At 37.1% G+C, this 23318-nt stretch overlaps 1 protein-coding gene across 1 annotated transcript in view; it reads right to left on the minus strand.

The window, feature by feature from the left end:
• LOC122813217 (4-trimethylaminobutyraldehyde dehydrogenase-like) overlaps positions 1–20711 on the minus strand; it is a 325358-nt gene extending 304647 nt beyond the window's left edge. The window contains exon 1 of the mRNA XM_044085402.1: positions 20551–20711. The gene's annotated coding sequence lies outside the window, so the exon portion shown is untranslated. The remainder of the gene's footprint in view (positions 1–20550) is intronic.
• Positions 20712–23318: the final 2607 nt, after the last annotated feature.

Here is a 23318-nt window from a genome sequence, read left to right on the forward strand (position 1 = left end):
ACTAAGGAGCTTTCTGTATTGTCTATGGAGTGAATTAATTACTATCTCTGAAAGTATGAAGAAATTTGTTTTATGTCTTTAGCATCTGCTAAAGATCTAAGGTATATGTATTTTCACAGGTAGATGCTAAACACTGCCTGCTTCCAGCAGTGGGAGTTTCACCTGGGATGGAGTCAGATGACAAGAAATTATGTCATTCTGCAAGTTATTCCAGCAGTAATATTTGTGATATTAATTTGAGGTGTCTCTTAGTGAGACGGAGCATTCTGTATTCTGTCTAGGGCTTGACAAGAACCATTCATAACACATCTGCCTTGCTCTATAAGTAAGTTTTTTGGGTATAGCAACCCTCTTAGATACAGTCCAGAATATAGTAAAGCTTAGTTTAGATAGTTTTGTTTATTTAAGACTGTCCTGCAATGTTGTTTTAAATATTTCCTGTGATTTTGAACTCTGATGTCACTGTGAATACATACTGAGTATTTTCTTGTCCTTTTATTATTTAAGTATATTTAAACCTTTCCTTGTGGCTGATCTCTGTAGAGATATTTAAGTTTTGAGAGTACTTACATAGTTATTTGGTGACACTGTGGGGGTCATTCCTAACAGTCTTGCTCTTGGTCAAACTACCACTTGTATGAATATTAATATTACACCATAAGAATGGACACCCTTTGTTGAGGATAAGGAGTTGGCTGGTGGCATGATAACTACCTAATATTCTGGGCAAAAGGGGGCATAGCTAGTAAACCTGTGTCAGCCTTTCCCATGTGTGTGTGTGTGTGTGTGTGTGTGTGTGTGTGTGTGTGTGTGTGTGTGTGTGTGTGTGTGTGTGTGTGTGTGTGTGTGTGTGTGTGTGTGTGTGTGTGTGTGTGTGTGTGTGTGTGAGAGCTACTTTGGCAGGGACATGAAGCACTGGTTGGACTTAGATGGTGCTGGAGGTCTTGGCTTGGCCACTCAGCTGAGATCTCAACTCTATAGCTCTGCCTGTGGGGAGTCTTACTGGGGATCTGGAGAAAGAGGGAGAAACCAGTCCTGGACTGACTGTGGTCTATGTGTGGTCTGAAGGGAAATTGCACTTGATGCAGAGAGCTGCATCTGGAAATATTGTGTGTGTACGTATCACCCCCCCTAGTGTACATCTCCCACTGGTGTCAGTGGTGAGGACTGAGGCTCCTAGATTCCTAGTCCAGTGGTGAAGCAACACATTATTGGCTGACAGTGGTGGGATCACCATATCACATATTGAGATTCAGTGGTGTGGATACTGTGCTTCTGTAGCCTATAAACAGTAGTCACTAAAGGTGTTTGTACTCTGAAGCACCCACATGGTAGACATTCACAGTTTCATATCACAATAGTCTTACTTATTTTTTGTTAGCTTAGCTAGTCAGGGAGAGCAGCCAAAGATGTCAGCAGAGGATTATGGCAAGCTGATAAGGAATCAGTTGGCTAAGATGTGCCAAGCCAAAGGACTGGGGCATGTCAACCTGACTAAAGCAGAAATTATTGCAGCCTTAACAACAGGTGCATCACAGACCAGCAACCAGGAGGCAACCAGACTGGCCTTGGGGATGTACAACTCTCAGAAAATGTACAGTTCAACTTTGCCTCAGAGGTCTTAAAAATCCATCTGGAATTAAAGAGACTTGAACTGGAGGCCAAACATTTCAAACTAGAATCAGCAGAGAGACTGTGGCAAGAGAAACAAATGGAATTAGAAGCAGCAGAGAGACTGAGATGTCTGGAAGCTGAAGAAAATGAGAGGGAGAGACAACATGAAAAGGAGAAGCTGACTCTTCACCAGGGTCATGGATGCAATGGGGAGGGGGGTAACCAAACCCCAGAAGTAATAAAGGTCAGTAAATTTTTTCCACAATGTACAGAGGGTGATAATTTGGATAATTTTATTCATAGGTTTGAAAAGGTTTGTAAACAGTATAATGTTGACCAAGGGCTCCGGGTATAGTACCTGACCGTCTTACTCCATGGTAATGCTGTAACTGCTGTTTCTAAATTGTCTGATACTGATTTCCTAAATTATAATACAATTAAAATTGTTTATTAGAATGTTTTAAGTTAACACCTGAAGCTTACAGTAAAAAAGTTTTGTGAGCATAGATGCAAGGCAGATGAAAGTGTATGAATATATTGCTGAACTAAGCACTTATTTTCATAGTTGGGTGAGTGGGTGTCAGGTAACCACTTTTGAAGGGCTGGTAGACCTTTTGGTGAGGGAACAAGCCCTTAGCACTTTGTCTGACCTCTATATTTGATTTGTGATGAGTTGGAGGGTGAATGTGAATTCCACAAGATGTTTGTTGTGGCATATGCCCTGAACCTCAGCATAAGGCTCAGGGAACTGAGCTGCTTGGCCCAGGAGAGCCTGGCAGAAGCCTAACAGCAGAAAAAGGTCTGGTTTGGCAGGAGTGCTCAAGCTAGAGAGTATGCTGTGGGGCAGCAGTTCCTGTCAGACACAACAAGCTGCAGGCAGCTTGGGAGGGACCCTTCGAAATGCTAAGAAAGATCAGCGATATTAACTACATGGTAGAACTCTTAATTCAACCTTCACATGCCAGAGCTCAATGAACCAAGTACCAAAACCATGAAATATTAAGTCCGGTATCATTTACTGTAAATCCACTTAAAATCCCCATAAAATACAGCAAGCGTTTTCATCCCTAAGCACATTAGAATGAGACTTCATCAGAGCAACCATTTTACAAAGTGTACTTCCTTTTATACTGTGCTTATTAACTCACTAATCGACCATTAACGTGCCCATTCATTAACTTAATATAACATATTGACATTCAAGACATAAAAAAAACTGTATTGTCTTCAGAGTGAACTAATTACTAGTTCTGAAAGTATCAAGGAATGTAATTGTTCTATGACTTCCAGCATCTGCCAAAGATCTGAGGCCTATGTATTTTCACAGGTTGATGCTAAATACTGCCAAGCTTCAAGAAGTAGGGGTTTCACCTGGGATTGAGTCAGATGACAATAAATTATGTCATTCTGCAAGCTAGCCCAGTAGTAATATCTGAGATATTAATTTCAGGAGTCTCTTAGTGAGACAGAGCATTCTGTATTCTGTCTTCGACTTGACAAGAACCATTCACCACACAGCTGCCTTACTCTGTAAGTATGTTTCTAGGGTATAGTAACTCTTTTATATACAGCCAGGAATACAGTAAAGCTTAGTTTAGATATTGTTCTTTATTTATTTGAGACCTGCAATGTTTTAAACATTTCCTGTGATTTTAAACTCTGATGTCACTGTGAATACATACTGAGTATTTTCTTGTTATTTTATTATGGATTATTAAATATATTTAAAGCTTTCATTGTGGCTGATCTGTGTAGAGATATTTAAGTTTTGAGAGTACTTGCATATTTATTTGGTGACACTGTGTGTGTGTCTCACCTAATATCATTGCTCTTGGTCAAACTACCATTTGTATGAATATTAATATTACACAGTAAGATTGAATACCCTTTGTTAAGGGCATTAAAATAGTTGATAAGGAGTTGGCTGGTGGCAGTCATAACTACCTTATAGTCTGGGCAAAAAGGGGCATAGCTAGTAAACCTGTGCCAGACGTTCCCAGGTGTGTATGTGTAAAAACTAAATGAAAACTCTAGCCAAGCTAGAACTTTTAATGAGTGACCTCCCAAACCTCCTGTGACAGAGGCACATGGGATATATGCAAATGACCCCTATGAACATCAGGTGTTTCAGCTATATGGTGATTCTGATTGCCCATGACTTGTGTAAATCAAACCTCCAAGAGTGTGTGTGTCAGCTACTTGGGCAGGGACATGAAGCACTGGTTGGACAGACAGGATGCTGGAGGTCTTGTCTTGGCCACTCACCTGAGATTTCAACTCTATAGCTCTGCCAGTGGGGAGTCTTATTGGGGATCTGGAGAAAGAGGGAGAAATCAGCCCTAGACTGACTGTGGTCTCTGTGTGCTCTTAAGGGAAATTGCACTTGATGCAGAGAGCTGCATCTGGAAATAATGTGTGTGTACTTGCATTACTACCAGTGTACATCTCCCACTGGTGAGGATTGAGGCTCCTTGATTACTGGTCCAGTGGTGGGGCATCACAGAAGTAATGGACATTGCAAAAGTTTATGACAAAGGGGGTTTATGGACTGGTGGCTGGTTGATTGTAATAGTGTGCTCAAAATAGAAAGAGAAAAAAATATGCATATACCAAGCATGATAAATGTAGAGGGGAATAGGGGTGTTGTAAAATACTGGGGACAGGACTGGAAAAGAAGGACATTTCATAAGTAACTGTGACAAAAGAAAATGTTATATTTATGGGGAAATTGAACTTGATGGAAAAATGTATATTGAAATGTTATAAATGTAACAAAGTTGTACATTTATGGATAGATTGCAAACATGAAAATAACAGTAAGAAATAAGAAAAGAAAGGGAAGAAAATTAACAAAAAAGAAATTTTAGAAGTAGCAGAAATAGAAGAAAAATTAGATGCGAAAAAAATAATAAAGAGGATATAGAAGAAGGTTCTGAAATAAGTGATGAAGAATACATAAACTGGGAAGTGGTAAAGGGGAAAAAAGAATTCTATTGGTAAAGGGGGTAAAAGACAGAAGAAGTAAATGCAAAGGAAGAAGCACAAAAAAGGAATGAATGAAAAAGAATATAAACAGCTAACGATTGGGACTTGATACAATGGTTAAAGTCTTTGACTCACGGACTCAAAGTGCAGTGTTTGATTCTCAGCTTTGAAAATGAAATTGTTTAGACTTACAATGGCCTGTTAAGAAAGCTAGCCTAGTAACTAGCTGTGAACTTATGAAATCATGAATCTAAGGGAAAATGAACATTTCAGAGTGCTTTCTGTAAATGTGAACAGTATTAAGAATATAGTAAGAAAAATAGGAATATTGGAGTGATGTAATACATCTGATGTGGATAGTAATTATATTAGAAGAGACAAGATATTTAACAAATGAAGAAAAGATTACAAACAGAGAAACAATGGGGAGGCAAGATAATGTGGAATTTGGGAAATGAGAGATGTTCTGGAATAGCAGTAGTCTGTAGAAATACAGTAAATATTTTATATATAACTTTTGCAAAAATGGGAAGACTAGCCATTGTAGATTTAAAATGGAAAGAACAAGTATCTATAATTATAACATTATATACTTATACTAACTATAACAAGGGAAAGCTTATCAGATTTTAGATTACGCAGTGATAAATGCAAACATTATAATAGCAGACTTTAATTGTGATTTAAGAGGCAAGTGTAAAAAAAGAAAATGATATAAAAATGTTAGAAGTTAGAATGTGATATGCTAAAACTTTGGGAAAAATTTCATGGACTTACAAAAAGGGTATGTACAGAACTGAAATAGATTATTTTATAGTATCAGAAGGTTTAGTTATAGGAGAAGGTGAGGTAGTTTAACAGGATTTTCCGATTATCTTACAATATGGCTGCAGATAAAAGAAAACAAGGAATATATAAAAACAAGCAAAGGAATAAAAAGGATAAATGATAAAGTATGGAATGAAGAAGGAAATAGATTAGTAATACAGTTATGAAAAGATCATATTAACATGAGAACATTTTTAATGGGTCTATATCATGTTGTTGAACTCTTAAAAGTTCGAACACCATATAATCGAACTTTTAAAAGTCTGAACGTTTCAACGGAGATCTCTGTACAGTGTGGAATGGGAAGATTTCCCTTTTTTGATCTCGGAGTTGGTATATTTAAAGAGCGGGGGCTATAGGGGGTAGAGGATGATATTTAAGGGAAAATATAAAAAAATATATTTTACAGTAGTAATATGATTTGAGAAAAGCAGAGAAAGAAAAATATAAAAGAATATATAATGATGCATTATATGAAAGAAATCAAGAAAAAATACAAGAATTGTTATATAAGCAAGGATATTTTTACAAGGAAAAGGGGAAGAAATATTGAGTTATTTAAGCAGATTAGTAAAGGTCTTTTCGTGTAATGACAGAAATAAAAAATGTAAAAGGAGAAATGGAAAAACAGAAAGAACTCAGGAAAAGATTATGAATAGTGTAGTACAATATGTACAAGAAATATTTCAAGAAAAAAAATAAGGTAGTAAAAAAACATGGAAAGTAAAAAAGTTAACAGAAAAGAAAATAAAGAGTTGGAAAAGGAGATTTATTTAAATAAGCTAAAGTATTAGGACAATTAAATATAGATTTTGCTGTGGGCCTAGATGGAATAGGGTATGATATGTATTAAAAATTAATGGATTGGCAAAAAAAAAAATATTTTTTAAAGATTTTGAATTAATGGTTAAGTGAAGGATTTATGTATAAAAATGATGTCATGGAATACATAAATTCATATGGAGGACGGAAGATAGAAGAGAATTAAAAAATTGGAGACCAATAGTATTGAATAATAATGATTATAAGATCTTTATGAAAATAATAATTTGAAACTAAAATGGAAAATATTATGGAACATAACATATATAGTTTAAAGGTAAAAGCTCTGTTAATGATAGAGAAACTGTGGATGATATTATGAGCAGAAAAGAGAAAGCAAAACTCATGCTAGGAGACCTTAATAAGGCATTCTACATAACTGGACATGAAATCCTTTGGATAATAATGAAAGAATACAAGTGAGAAAGTCAAGAAATTATATGTACATCAGTGTATTATAATAATAATAATATAGTCAAAATACTTGTAAATGGATGGTTAAGCCAGGAGGTACATATGAAGAGTGGTATACGATAGGGATGCCCAATGAGTTGTATACTCTTTGCATTAGTTATGAATGTGATAGTATGTGAAATAAATTATAAAATGAAGGAGGCAGGGTATGTAACACCTGAAGGATTAAGAATTCCAATTCTTTTAACATATGCAGATAACATTATAATAACTGCAAAAAGCAAAACATGGATAAAAGTAATAATTTGAACAAATGAATGTTAAAGATGATGGGGTGGCTTTAAATCACGTGAAAAGTAAAGGTTTATGTGATGCAGTAAAGATCAGGGGTATATATTTTCCAATGAACTAATTTATGTGTTAGGTATAACATTTGAGAATAAGAATGTAAGTAGAATTCACTAGGGAAAAAAAACCAATAGATGAAATAAAGCAAACATGTCTTTTCTGGAGAACATATAAATTATCATTCAAAAAAAGGCTTATTTGATAAAGTAAGTGCTAATGGGGAAAACAGCATACTTAGCAAATGTATTTATGTTGCCAACAGTATTTGAAAAGTAATTATTGCAGATATTTTTTTCAATTATATGGGGTTCTAGATTAAACCCATTAAAAGAGGAGTTTTATATGTAAATGAAGAAGAAGGAGGTTTAGGGTTAATTAACCCAGTGGTATATGCTGCTTCATTAAATTTGTGCAAAGTACTGAAGCAGTTAAATGAAAAAAAAAACGAAAGATTAGTAGTAAAACTGTATAAATATAAGTATGATAAATTTTGGGGACATGGTAAAAAAGACTAAAAGAGAAAAAGAGTGCATAAATGAAGAAATAAAATGTCACTAAGAAAAAATATTTTTTGTGGAAAATAAAAATTGATGATACAGAAAAACACAGAAAAGTATGGTATAAGAATGTAATTATAAAACATTACTATGTAAAACCATGGGAAAATCTGATGGATGAAAAAATTCAAGGTATAAAAATAAGAAGCAAATGCTGTAATCAGAAAGTAGAATGTCAAGACTGTTTGTGGAGACTGGTAATAAATAAATTGCCAATAAATGGAAATATGCCATATAAGAAGAAAGTGATAGAATATGTTTACATTGTCAAAAAGAAGAAACCACATGGCATGTGTTTTTAAATGTAAAAGAGTAAAATAGTTATGGACATAACTATATAAAGAAGATTTTTTAAGATATAAAAGAAGTGGATAAAATAAACATGTATATGATTAAATATTGATATTATAAGAATAGAAGTAAAGAATTTGTTAGAAGGATTGATAAAATGTTATTTCATGTTATATGGAATGAAAGAATAAATGAAACCATGTTTAATGGTAAATGGATTTTAGCAACATTAAGTAAAAGCAAATGTTGTTTATAGAAAACGTAGTGGGAGTCTAACAGGGATGGAAATGTAGTATGATTGTGTAAACAGATTTGTATATCTATATGTCTGTGCATTTGTAAATTAGAGCTATTTTGAATATTAATAAAGGATCCCTACTCCTTTTGATAGGTGCTGTGGGATCTTTTTCATCCAGCTGACGTACCAGCAACTCAAGCAGATGGGACCTCGGTTTAACATTTCATCTAAGAGATTATACCCTCAGTAGTGCAGCATCAACAATCAATCTGTCTGATGTGGGAATAGAAGCCACAGCTCTGTGCACAAAGTTTGAGTGTGTTACCTGTTGCACCACTAATACTGAATACTGTTTGTAGAAGAATGTCATCAGTTAGGCACCAAAGTACCATCACTGAACTGTGACTACTTTGGTAAGAGTGGGTAGGATGGAAATAGAATGAAAGCATTAGGAGTTTTGAGGTTTAGCTTGTTTGGTCATGTGGGTAATGATCCTGTTTTCCAGATGTTTGGCATTATATTTTGTGTCAACTAGAGGTTAAAAAGGTGATAAAGAGACTAGGTTAGAAATTTCCTGCAGCAGCAGATAAACTAGGGGAAAAGTGTGGTCTGAACATGGGACATGGTAGGGACTGTGAACATGTCTTCAAGTAGGTTACTGATCTCTTCATGTGAAATTTTTTTGAAGTAGAAAGAGGGGGGTGAAGTGAGGAGGCTCTGTGAAAGTGGAAAGAGAAGTGGAGACTGACCTCATGTCAGAACTGTTTGGGTTTACTAAAGAGAAAAGTTGCTTGGATTTGAGATGGATTGTTCAGGCACGTTCCAGAGTTTGGTAAACGCAACACAATTGTTAAAGGTTGGATTGTTTTTCCAAGGCTGCCAGGTTTCATCTCTTAACTCGAGGAGAGATATAAACTCTTTAGTGAGTCATGAGATTTGTTTATATCTATACACACAAACACACACACACACACACACACACACACACACACACACACACACACACACACACACACACACACACATGATTATATGATGATTTGTCTGCATGTCACTTGCTTGACAAACAAAACATCCACCAAAACATGTTGAATAACCATTAGATCACACACACAACACACTGACATTTAGTACATCAAAAAAGAAGAAAATTTCCGGATTTGATGCATTACTCAAAAGCTGACCACATTCAGCTCATATTTGTCTGAAAAGTGATAGTGTTATGGGATGGTTTTTTCTAATTTAAGATGCATTTTATGGTTTGCATTTTATAGTTAGCGGCAGGAGCTGGGTTTGGGTTATGCATGCATTACTAAGGTTGGCAGGTGATACTTTTATTGGAAAATATTATGTAGTCTGGGATTTCACCTGAAAAGGCTTCTGAGTGGGCAGTCTTCAGACCTGTGAAGCAGAGATCTCACCGATGAGACTCTCCTACACACAGTTTTTAAGCATTTTTTGTTATTCACTCTGAGACCTCTCCACTCAATTCCTCTCACAATATTCTCTCATTTGTCATATTCATCCACTTCTTTTCTGATAGACTTCTCACCTTCCATGGAGTCTGCCTCCATCTTTCTGTTTTTTTCCATATGACTCTTCCATTCCTAGTAAATACAGGCACAGTCAAAGCAATACCACTCTCCTTTTTCAGTCTTGCCTAATTTACACACAGTAATAGTGTCCACGACAAAACAGTCATCTGCTTTCCTATTTATTTTCATTGTTAGAGAAAGAGAACTCAATTTTTTTCTTTTCATATAATAGTTTCCAACAGTGAACTAGCTCTAAACCTTCTTTAATTTTTATTTATTTATTTACTTTTTTTGGTTCTTACTGCAGCTGTGTTCCATCAGCATTGTCTATGAGCCTCTCCTCAACCATCTGCACCACCTTCCCCAGCACCTCTGTGACTTGCTCCTTTAGACTTGAGGCTCCATCAGAGATCAGAGATTCCTTGTATGATGCTAGCCTGCCAAATGGGAAGGTTTTCCTTAGATGCCCCACCCACTGTTCTGCCAATTTCCCCTTATGCACTGGATATGAATATGCCTCTGGACTAGTGTCACTGGTCTCCACCAATCACAGCTTCAAACTATCCAAACTTTAAATCAGTGCCCTGTAGCAATTCCCATGACTCTCTCTCTTCCTAAACATTACATTCATCTCTGAATCGCAGGCACATCTAAAGTCACCCTCAGCTATCACTGCATCCCCTTCCCTCACCTCCTTCTCCAGATGTGGAAAGAATTCACTAAAGACTCTTCCATAACTCTCATTTGGACTGTATATCACTCCTAATGTCACATCTTCCTATCTCACCTTACATCTAACAATCGTACACATACCCTCCTTAACACATGCCCACATCCAGTTATTGTACTGCTGCTTGTAATATCACAACCCAATTTTTATTGCTTTTAACTCTATCCATATGTCCAACCATTTTCTCTGCCATGTAAACATCTTTCCTTATAAAGCTTAACTTCCTGTTCCTGAAGCATTATGACAGCCATCATGAATCATGTAATTCTCTGTAGATCTCTCTTCCTTTTAAAGGGACTATTTAGATGCCAATACATTGACATCACAAACATTGTATACCTCTAGATTATTTCCATCCCCCCTATTCTTTTTCTACCCACTTCCTCTCTCCTGACTCCCTTCTGATCTACATCCCTACCTGCTAAGTCAGGCCCACCGGCTCCTTTGTAGCCATTGCCTTCAGATCCACTCCTGGTCCCCATGCCCTACATATTGCACCAGATAAATGTCAATAAACAGTAATAATATGAACTTAGGCCTACATGTCCCAGATAAATTAGAGCCTCTCTTCCCAATGCCCTCTCCAGTGGTCCTCTAATACTGTACATGTCCTGGTTACAAATAAACTACCCCCTATTGCAATCTAGTATCCTAATCCTCCCTCCATTTGCCCCCTCAGCAGTAGGCCCTGCAACAGTATCTGATCTCTAAACTCCTCTTACCCTTTACCCTTCTTTTGAGAAAACCCTAATACAGTTCCTTTATAAATAAATATAGTAAAAGTAGCACAGTTTTTATATGCTGTCCCCTTAAATGTACATAAAATGTAATACATTTTGAGACATTTTAGTCCTCCATCTTTTACTTTCCCTTTATCACAACCCCACTTTTATGTTAGGACACTGAACTTAGTTACTATTACTTCATAGCCACCATTCTGTTCTACCTTAAACAGTTAATCATCTCTATTGTATATTGTACCCATTTAATATTTCTAATTACCTAAAAGCTGAAATAAGTTTAACATCTTGCTAACTACACAGTATGTCATTTAATATACTTAGCCACCATCAAAACATCTTGAATTATCCTCACATTGGTTCATAGGCTCATAAGTACGTACTATTCTAGGTGCCCTTGCAGGCCATTTTAAGCCTAGCCAATTTCCCTTTTGGTGCTTGACTTAGCATATTTAACCAGTTAAATTAACCAGCAATTAATTATTGCATTTACCAGTATTTTATATTACACACAAACCATTTATAGTTGTCTAGGATGGGTGGGTATGAGTTATGGTACTTGGGTATATCTCTTTAGTATTCAAATAGCTTAAATCTACAGAGTCACAACAGTCACACACCAGGTGACATGACCTCTTCTTGTAGCTTTCTTTTCCACAGTCACCATCACATTATTTCAGCCATGCCAGGTGCTCTTACTGGAACAAACATTCCAGGCTATTAGTTTGGGTCACTGAATGTGCTAGCACCTAGCCACTAGTGAAGACCACATTAGCTCAATCAGCAATATACAAAACCATTAAAAGGAAAAAAAAAACAATTAATTAGTCAGCCAACAAAATATCCTAAATCACTTGTTTTTTGCTTCTTGGTGTAGTGAATGTCTTGAATCTCTCCAGCTCCATTGCTATGACTCTTTTATGGTCTCTCATAGATTATTCTTTTACTGTTTTTTTTTTTTGCATCCTCTCCATGTCTTGCCTCCTCTTTGTCATTTTTCACATCTCTCTCTTTCTTTCTGTCTCCTTTAAAGGTGTTCAGTGCATTCAAATTCATCCACAGTTTCATATATTTATAGATTCACACACATTCCAAAGGCCATTGAGTCTCACAACAATTCTCACCTTATCAGCACCCTTCCTCAAGTAGCACTTTCTTTCCCCAGGAGGATCAAAACAATCAATCTCGGAGTAAATTTGTGGATAACCATCCAGTAATCTAGGTTATGTCAAGATAGTGAGTCATGGAACTTAACATGCAGGGGGGAGTTTATTCCAGAGGCTTGGAAGGTGCTGTTATACACTTATCTCTCCATATTTACTTATCTGTTGGTGAAGGTTTAAGTGCCTGGTTCTAGTACTTGTGGAGAGACTGGACTTGGAGAGACACTGGAGAGCCAGGACAATTGAGTCTCTAATGATGCAGTAAGTAAGACAAATATCTTCCTTCAAACGTTTATCAGATACTGAATAAAGGGATAGAGCTTCCAGCATCTCGTGGTAGCCAAGGAGCTTTAGGGCTGTGGTCTTTTTGGTTAAGAATCTTTTGCATTTTTCTAATTAATTGGTACGTTTAGTGAGATGCATGCCAAAATGGGTGTTGTACTTAATAACTACTCGAGTGAGAGCAGCAATCTACATAAGCTACAAGATGCAAAAGTCCCTGACTTCAAGACAGTTGTCTTCAAGTCCTTGGGACTCAAGTGCTTGTAGTATAAGCATGTTAACAATACTGAATGCCCTCATACTACTGTATACTTGTAACCTACATTTCTAGAAAGATATTATGAGTGATTTTGAACATAGATGACAAATTGACTTAGTCTACTTAGATTTCTCCCCACCCTTCAATTCCACAGTTCACACCATATTACTACATATGCTGGAGAAACTAGATTTAGAACATTCTCTTATTGCTTAAATTCAGACCTGGAGATAGGATCAGAATCATAACTGAGCAATGGAATTTGATGAGGCATTTTCAGACTGGCTTACTTTGATCAGAAAAATTCCTCAGAGACCCATTCTCAGCCCTTGTTCATTTAATTTGCATTTGACAGGTGTACATTTTCATGAAAGCAATTTCGAATATTTTATGCAGATGATATTAAAACTGGGAATGTTATAGTAAATGAGGAAGTTCACTGTATATTACATAAAGCATTAATGTTGTTGTGTCTTTCGGCTTTTCCTGGTTAGGGGTCGCCACAGCGGAACTCCGGTCTGCTAATGATTGGCAGTAGATTTTTACGTGCCGAGTTGCCAGCCCTGAGGCACAACCTTCAACGAAGGTACGCCCATTCATGCATGTTTCCACACAGAAGACACTCTAGCTGAGAATTGAACAGGACAACGTCTTACTGTGAGGCAACAACGCTTCCGCAGCACCACCACCGCAGCTTAGACTAAAGAAAATAACATGAAAGAAAAAGTTACCAAAAAAATGCATGTGCTTTGGTACAAAACAAATTATGTTTACAGACCACAAAAATTGCATGTGCTTTGGTACAAAACAAATTATGTTTACAGACCACATAAGTAAAGAGATGAATAGGTTCATACATTTAAAGACACAGGCGTCAATTTTAACAAGTCTTACTTGTGGTATGCATATAATTAAAATGTATTAATGGTAGTTTTTTTTTTTTTTTGCTCTCTTGCATCACTTCACTTTTCTTCTGCGCTTCTTCTTGTTATCATGATATTCCTCTATCACATAACGGATAAATATTTTGAAAGACTATGCTTTTCTTGTCAAATTGCTTCAATAATTTCCCCATTAAAGACGCTGAGTTAACAGAAGCAGCATAGTTGTTGGTATGGGGGGTGTCTGCCTTTCAATTAAGATTTGTGTCTGTTTGCTCTGCTAGGGAGATTATAGACTTTTCCAGTTAAAACAGGCTGTTTTTTGTCTGCTCTGAAACTTGATTTTTGGAGGGGGGACTATACTAGCATTTTGCACATTGGATGAATGGCATCCAGATGAGTTCCTTCCAATTAGTTACGGAAATAGGTTTTGGCACAAAGAGGCCCAACAAGGAGAAGCTGATAAAGAAAGCTTTTCTGATATCTGAATTTAGCTTTTCTACTCTGTGGATTTTGATTTTGCAGGCCTCTGGTTTTAGAATTCTCCATTTGTGTAAGCCACTGGAAAGAAATCTCCACGTTAAAAATTACCATGACTGGAAAGTTGGAGACCTGTACATGATGCATCACGTTTCCACAGAGGACACAGTACTTTGTCAACTGAAGAAGTAATTATTACATCCAATATCAGTATTTTAGCTTTTTTGTCTGGACTTGAACAATGTGACATTGGGTATCAAGATATCCAGTTGTTGTGTCTTTCGACTTTTCCCGGTTAGGGGTCGCCACAGCGGAACTCCGGTCCGCTAATGATTGGCAGTAGATTTTTACATGCCAAGTTGCCAGCCCTGATGCACAACCTTCAATGAAGGTACGCCCATTCACGCATGTCTCCACACAGAAGACGCTTTAGCTGAGAATCGAACAGGACAACATCTTACTGTGAGGCGACAACGCTACCGCAGCACCACCACCACAGTCTTATCAAGGTATCCAGTAAAGTCCTAAAACACAGACCACCGAAGCTTGTGCAAATCTGTGAAATATGAGCTTCAGTTAAAGAACTATGTATTATTGTTTTGTCACAAAAAACTCTCCTCAACTCCTCAAAGGCAACCAAAAAAATTGAACATTCCGCTGACCAGCACTATAAAGGTTGTCCTCCGCCAAATTCCCAGTAATAATCAAAAAATATCACCCATCGATTGAAAATAAAAATATTTTAATAAATTCAGAGCATAGATAAAATAAATACAAAATAACCAGATTTAGCGCGCTTTCGTCTCGTATCACGAGACTTCCTCAGAATCAACAGTAATCCATTACCAACTGCTTAAATACCCTTGAATTGTGGCTAGCAATCAATAAATTGTCATAGCAATAAATTAAAGCAATTAATCACAATAATATAACCATATAGTCCCAAAATACACTTCAAATACATTACACTTCAAATTAAATAGTATCATGTCGTGTATCCTAAGCAAAAACTCTGTACTGATTGTACAAATAGGGTATATCTTGAAAAACATTGATATACTTAAAAACAAGAAATATGTTAACCTTAAATAATAAAAATATAGATGTATAAATATAAAAGGTATAATAAATAAATATAAATATGCCTGCAGACTAAAAAGTATGAAATGTACATATAAATATAATGACAACACAAATACCTATAAAATGAACAATTTAAATACTATATGAAAAGAAGAAATAAAATATATTATTATTATTGTTTTGTTTCAATTAACCCCAGCTCTTGAAAAAAAATCCTAGCACTATGAATGATGGAGCATGACTGTTTTGTTAAGATTTCACTGTATAGCTTGCATCTGCTTGGTTAGATTTCTTTCAGTTGTTGTTGTGTCTTTCGGCTTTTCCCGGTTAGGGGTCACCACAGCGGAACTCCGGTCCACTAATGATTGGCAGTAGATTTTTATGTGCCGAGTTGCCGGCCCTGATGCACAACCTTCAACGAAGGTACGCCCATTCACGCATGTCTCCACAAAGAAAACACTCAAGCTGAGAATCGAACAGGACAGCGTCTTACTGTGAGGCGGCAACGCTACCGCAGCACCACGTTCTTAATTTTCTGAAGCAAAATTTGAACCTCTTGGAAGAATAGGTGTATCTTTCTTGCACAATTTTGTTTCTGATTTTAAAGAAACCTTGTATAACTGATGTGCAGTATTACAGCACTGACCATTTTGCTTTTTTTTTTACTTTTGCTGATAACATTTAGAATTACTATACCCTGGCTGCATCCTTGGAGCATGTTGTAGTTACACAGTGACAGATGGAATGGTGGTTGATATGCTTGCTACTGCATATCCCGGGGTATATTGATAACTACTGCATATCCTGGGGTATATTGATAACTACTGCTTCTTGTGTGTCACTAATTCTGTGTCACCACTGATAAAAAGCCTCAGCATGGGGGTTGTGTCTGATTTTAATTCTGAAATGGTTAACTAACTTTTTGCTTCAACAACTTGAGAAGTTTTGTTTTACTGAGCATCATTTCAAATGGAATAACAACCTAAAAGCACAAGACAATTTATTTATTTTACATTTGTTGACCGGGCTAGTCTAGCTGGATACATTTCCATTTTCAGTAGAGGCCCGGGGAGAAAAGCTCCACATAAATTTTAACAAAAAAAAGTTACAATAAACAAGCAAATGGACAAATCATCATAGATGAAAAGACAAATAAAAAAATATAGTACCCAATAACAGATATATACATAAAGAGAATCACATTTCTAAGAATAACATTAATTAGCTGAAATAACATCAAGAACAAGGCACAAAACAGAGAGCAAAATTGATTTATAATATTATATAGAACTAATCTTAGTAACAGAAGGAGAAAGAGAAGCACTAAAGTAGGAGAGGAGGAAGGGAAGCAGTTTAAGAAAAGAGAAGGGAAAGTTGAGAGAGATTAGCATAGAGGAAAGAAGAAACAAAATACTCTAAAAGGAGGTAGACTGAAGCAGATACAGTAAAGAGAGAGGGAAAGTAAAGTAGTAGGAAAGTGCAGAGTAGTAGGAAAGCGCAGAGGAGGTAAAAGATTAGTCAGGTTTTGAACAGGAACAGAGCCAGTGGCTTTGGAAGTAATCTTTGATTTTATGTTTAAAGAGAGGCAGAGATGTGGTAAGTGTTATATCGCTAGGAAGCAGATTCCAGTTCCTTCCTACAGTATTATTGAATAGAGAGTCACTGGCAGAATTATTAGTCTTTGTTATAGTAGCCATAAGTTTACTGGATGAGCGAAGGGAGTTTAGGTTGTTATAAGGGATTAAAAGTTTAGAAAGAATAGGGGTTTTGTTTGGTTGGTATAAAATTTTATGGGCAATAGTGAGTTGAGGGATTAACAGAAGGTTTTGTAGTTCAAGCCAGCCTAGAAGTTTCAGGTTAATACAGTGATGAGTTCTAAAAGGGTTACTAGTGGCAAAACGGGCAATGTTGTTGTAGCAAGTAGCCAGTTTGTTAAGGTTGGCTTTCTTAAGGTTAGTAAAAATTGGTGAGGCATAAAGAAGAGTTGACAAAAGATGGGAGTGGGCAATCTTGGCTCTGGATGATGATGTTAGGAAAGGTTTAATTCTATATAGGCTTCCTATTTTTCTATTGACTGTTTTAATGGTGTTGTTGATATGCTGATCAAAGGAGAGGTTGTTATCAATTGTTATTCCTAATAATTTTGTTGTTGGATCAGGAGCAATGAGAGTGGCATTATTTGAGGAGATGGTGAAGTCCAAGGGGGTGGACCTAGTGCTAGGAGAGAAAAGGAGAAGTTTAGTTTTTTTGGCATTGAGGAGGAGGTTGCATCTGGTGAACCAAGTTTCTACAGTGTTGAAGACATTTTGAGTAATAGATGAAAGTTCATTAGGAGATGAAGCAGAGCAGATAAGGGTGGAGTCATCTGCATATTGAATGCAGGTAGATTGAGGGATTGCTAAGTGAAGATCATTGATGAACAGGGAGAAGAGAAGAGGTCCTAGAATGGAGCCCTGAGGTACACCGATGGAAACAGGTGTGAGTGAGGAAATTTGGTTTTCCCAACAAACTGCTTGCTGTCTATTGCCAAGGTAGGATGTAAACCAGTTACTGGCAAGATTATCAAAGGAGAGGGATGTAAGAGTGTTAATTAAAATGGAGTGGTTGACCATATCGAAAGCTTTAGAGAGGTCAATGAAGAGAGCAGAAGAGAGAAGGTTGTCGCTATGTTCCTATTGATAGTATCTACAAATGATAGGAGAGCAGTGGTAGTACTGTGATGTGGTCTGAAACCGTGTTGACAGTTTGCTATTATGTTGTTTTGAGAGAGATGCTGTAAAAGTTGTTGGTGAATACATTTTTCCATTATTTTTGCTAAGGGAGAAAGGAGGGCAATTGGTCTATAGTTTGAGTATTCAATGGAGTTTACACCTTTATGTAAAGGGATAATATGGGATATTTTCCAGATGTCTGGGATGGTTCCCTCTTGGATTGTCCTGTTTATAAGTATAGATACTGGATATGCAATTTCTTTGGCAGCTTTTTGGAGAAAAAGTGAAGGGAGCTTGTCAGCAGAAGGTGAATAAGTCTAGAGATGAATGATGTAGGAATAGGTTGTATTTTAAAGTTATTTGAAGGGTGTCTTTGGTTTATAGGTGGGCTGGAGTTAGTGCTAAGTTGTTTAGCTAGTGATAGAATAGTGTCAGTAAAAAAAGAGTTGAAAGCATTTGCAGTGAGGTGGGGAGTATCTGGGTCGGCATTGAGAGGGGTGGGAGTTTTGGATGTTCCTGGGGAGAGGAGTCTATTTATAGATGACCAAAACTGTTTGGGATTGTTATGATGAGTTTGTTGAAGTTTGCAGTAGAAGGTTTTTTTGTCAGTAATTATTGCTTTTTTAGTCGAGTTTCTAAGTTGGCAGAAATGAAGAAGGTCAAGGGAATTTCTATGGTTTCTCCATTTGGCCCAGACTTTATTTCTGGAGAGAATTAGCTTTTTAGTTTCTTTAGAGAGCCATGGGGCAATATTGGGTTTCATTCTGATGGTGCGTTCAGGAGCATGTTTGTTGAGAATGGATAAAAAAGTGGTATTAAAGTATGATACTGCATTTTGATAACTACTGCATATCCTGGGGTATATTGATAACTACTGCTTCTTGTGTGACACAAAATACATAGCTTTTTTCCATGTAACTAGTTGAGTTGCCACTAGGGTTATCCATTTACCTTAATTATTGAATTTTCTCTTGTTAACCTTATTCAAGGAAAAAGGCTGTTCCCCTGCAGTTCATTTTGCTTTTCATTTTGCTTATAAATGATCACAGACTCTGTCCAAAGATAATGTTACTTAAACCATTTTTCTGTGTGGAGGAACAATCAAAAGTGCAAAGTTCATCTCTCTTTAGTGTTTAGGGAAATGCAATCCCTGATTATACTATTGGTGGACTGAGTACCTGCAGACATGAAATAGCAGAGGAGCAGTGCTGCAAACTTTACAAAGTTTAAGGCATAAAGTTCACGGATGGGGGACATGAAGTTCAACTACTCAGCTTTTGGCTGTGCTGAAAGTCACAGAGAAAAAGGATGGAGTCGGCGTTTACAAATTAGTGGGCACAGAGCTGTGCAGTTTATGTATTCACATAGATGCAGGGATCTGACAGAATTCGGGAGCTATCATATGAAACAATGCAGAGCTATGCAAACTGCGCACATAATTACATAGCAACAAAGGAACGTGGATGCTATCAGATAAGAATTATGTCATGGTCTATTTTCCAACCTCATATTTCTACAAAAGAGTATGTTTCTAAGATCTGGAAGGCTGCTCTATGAGAACTCATTTATTAAAAGTGTAACCATGCTCAAAGCTGACCATACCCTGACATAGCTGCTGTGCACCATCACACCTTTAACGTGAAGTCAACACCCAGAACTGTACCAACAGGTAAACATAATTTGAACTGAAAGGATGAGCGACTAAGATATTACTTCTGTGGTATTGCTGAGTACCTTGTGTCATTCATACCTAATGCGTCTTAAAACACTGTCATGCATACCAACACGGTAAGTTACAATACTGCGCCACGCATAATAAGCTACAAATCAAAGTGTGCAAGAGATTGCAATACGCACTTTCACAATCACTTGTGCAGCTTTAACAGTGATTCTCTAAATACAGACTGGAATGTCTAAAACACCACCTGCTTCTTCGGATCGGAATTTTATGCAGTTTCTTACAGCACAATTTAGACATTAGAAATACCCAGCAAAACTTCTGATTTTACTTCGGGGGAATGTACAGTAGTAATTAAAAAAAGTGAAAACGTTTAGGCTATAACAAGAGCCTGATCGTATGCTGTATTTTGACAGGCCATACAAGAGATCTTTACAGCGCTACAAAGTAGAAGTGATCTGAAAAACAAACTTGAACGTGGCTATTTACCAAACCGACGCCTGTTTGCAGCTTCCCAACTAAGAGGCGTAGTTACTTTTCCTAGGCCTTCAGACAGTTACTGGGGACATGACATGGGCTGTCCTGATTTACTCTTGCACTGGTAACATAATGTCACTTGTTACAACAGATTATATTACAAAAAGGACTAATAATTGCAGTAAAGTAATATGCATAAAAGCTCGGACGTCAACACAAAAATATAAGCACATCACCTCAAACTTCTGCAACAAGTCTTCCTTATGCATGCATAATTTAAGAGTTACAAGGTTCGATTACTGCACAACATTCGGTGTTTTAATAACCGGGCTCCAGCACCGAGATCGGACGTTAATTTAATAATTTTGTAATTTAACATTTACACACTGCACTTTTCATGCACAATACTTCAGTTTTCAGTATGTTATACTTACTTGTTTCTGAGGAGCTTCTGTGCTCTGTTGTTTTTCTGCATACGATTTGAATTGTGCGTCCTCTCTTCTGTGACACCTCCCTGCGGTCTGTGTTTTCATATCATATCTGCACAATCTAAAAACACCAGCTGGGAGCTTCCGCTATGGTGTGCACGCATATAAAAAGGTTTCATAAGTCTGTCTGCCCCCCCCCCCCCCCCCCCGAAAAAAATTGAGATCGCAGTACGGTTCGTAAAATAACCTATTGCAACTGACACGTTTGAGGAAACTTTTTTTTAAGAGGTGGGACAAAAGCGCAAAGAAAAACCCGTTAAACATAAACCTTTGTAGAATTCTTTTGTATGGTTACCACCTGTCCCACTTTGCGGGGGACAGTCCCTCCTTGGGCAGTTGTGTCCTGGAAAAAAATGAAAAAAAAATGGCAAATGTCCTGAAATTTTATGACACAATTATTTCCTATATTTTATGTAATAGTTGCATAAAACAGTTATTCTGTATCTGAAACACTTAAATGTTATAAGAAACAGAATAAATAACTAAAATGCTCCAAGAATAAGCTTTTATTTAGGCAAAAAAGTGATGTTCTCTCCTTGGTGCTGGCCCTGGGTATGTTTTGCCCTGCAAAATGTGACGTTTGTACCAAAAATGTCCCACTTTGGGCATTTGAAAAGGTGGCAATCCTATTCTTTTGCAAAGTGCAGATTTAAAATTCGAAATTATTATTTTTTTAGATTCCCACCTCTCTTTCTAAATGAAGTTTCGAAAATCAGGGACAGTTTAGAGGCTGTGTGAATGCGCAGTACTTTATGCTTCTGTAGCTTACTTTGAACTAGCCTGAACTGTTTTTTTAACTGATTACTGCATTTATTTTAAAATATGCACTTAAAGTTACATTTAGTCGAATTTGATCGAAAGTTTGCTTGTTTGTTTGTTTAATTTAACTGTGGAGGCTGCCCACTAAAGTGTGCTAGCCTGTGTAACTAATTTATCACTGTCTCTGCATTTTCTGTGTGTTTCTACCAAAAAAACAAAAAAAAAATCTTAGTTTTCCCACCTTCCTCGACTAGTTTAGACCAGTTTACAGGCATTGCTGTATTCTGGGCTGTGGTGTAGTTCCTGTGTTGTCCATTACCTTACTTGGATAGAAGGAAGTTTCTTTGCTCACCAGTGGGAGTGAGGAGCCTTGAGCAGCCTACCTGTCCTTGGGGGAAGTGACCTCAGCACAAGAAGCAGTAGTAATTGGTTGTTTGGGACCATTCCTAGCTCTTTTGTAGTTCACTGCTTAAAATCTGCCTCTGGGCGTTTTTTTCTGGCTATACTGCTCAGACAAGCTCCACGTGGGTTTACAGAGTGGTCCTAGCAGCAAGGAACTCGAAAAAGTGACTACCTTCTGGATTTAAGTATCTTTGCTTTTTTTTCACTGGAAATAGCTTCTGTAGCTTACTTTGAACTAGCCTGAACTGTTTTTTAACTGATTACTGCATTTATTTTAAAATCTACACTTAAAGTTACATTTAGTCGAATTTGATTGAAAGTTTGCTTGTTTGTTTGTTTAATTTAACTGTGGAGGCTGCCCACTAAAGTGTGCTAGCCTGTGTAACTAATTTATCACTGTCTCTGCATTTTCTGTGTGTTTCTACCAAAAAAACAAAAAAATAATCCTTGTTTTCCCGCCTTCCTCGACTAGTTTAGACCAGTTTACAGGCATTGCTGTATTCTGGGCTGTGGTGTAGTTCCTGTGTTGTCCATTACCTTACTTGGATAGAAGGAAGTTTCTTTGCTCACCAGTGGGAGTGGGGAGCCTTGAGCAGCCTACCAGTCCTTGGGGGAAGTGACCTCAGCACAAGAAGCTGTAGTAATTGGTTGTTTGGGACCATTCCTAGCTCTTTTGTAGTTCACTGCTTAAAATCCGCCTCTGGGCGTTTTTTTCTGGCTATACTGCTCAGACAAGCTCCACGTGGGTTTACAGAGTGGTCCTAGCAGCAAGGAACTCGAAAAAGCGACTACCTTCTGGATTTAAGTATCTTTGCTTTTTTTTCACTGGAAATAGCTTCTGTAGCTTACTTTGAACTAGCCTGAACTGTTTTTTTAACTGATTTCTGCATTTATTTTAAAATCTGCACTTAAAGTTACATTTAGTCGAATTTGATCGAAAGTTTGCTTGTTTGTTTAATTTAACTGTGGAGGCTGCCCACTAAAGTGTGCTAGCCTGTGTAACTAATTTATCACTGTCTCTGCATTTTCTGTGTGTTTCTACCAAAAAACAAAAAAATAATCCTTGTTTTCTCGCCTTCCTCGACTAGTTTAGACCAGTTTACAGGCATTGCTGTATTCTGGGCTGTGGTGTAGTTCCTGTGTTGTCCATTACCTTACTTGGATAGAAGGAAGTTTATTTGCTCACCAGTGGGAGTGGGGAGCCTTGAGCAGCCTACCTTTCCTTGGGGGAAGTGACCTCAGCACAAGAAGCTGTAGTAATTGGTTGTTTGGGACCATTCCTAGCTCTTTTGTAGTTCACTGCTTAAAATCCGCATTTGCACGGCTTTGCGCGGTCGTGCGCATAGCACAGCGCCGGTTAAACAAGGTTAAACATTTTCTGGCTCCGCCAAGTCTGCTCTTCAATTTTTCCCTTAGAATTGTTCTACTTGCAATCTAAACAGCCTATACTCTATCTGAAAAGCTCAGCACTTGCTCCTAAAGCATTTTTTATACAGGTAAAGCACTCTTAGACAAAAGAAAGTACTTCATTCACCTAAATTCTGTTGAGTACC

This window comes from Protopterus annectens, chromosome 10.part0 (assembly GCF_019279795.1).
Source record: "Protopterus annectens isolate FY-2018-M chromosome 10.part0, PAN1.0, whole genome shotgun sequence".
Taxonomy (NCBI): domain Eukaryota; kingdom Metazoa; phylum Chordata; order Ceratodontiformes; family Protopteridae; genus Protopterus; species Protopterus annectens.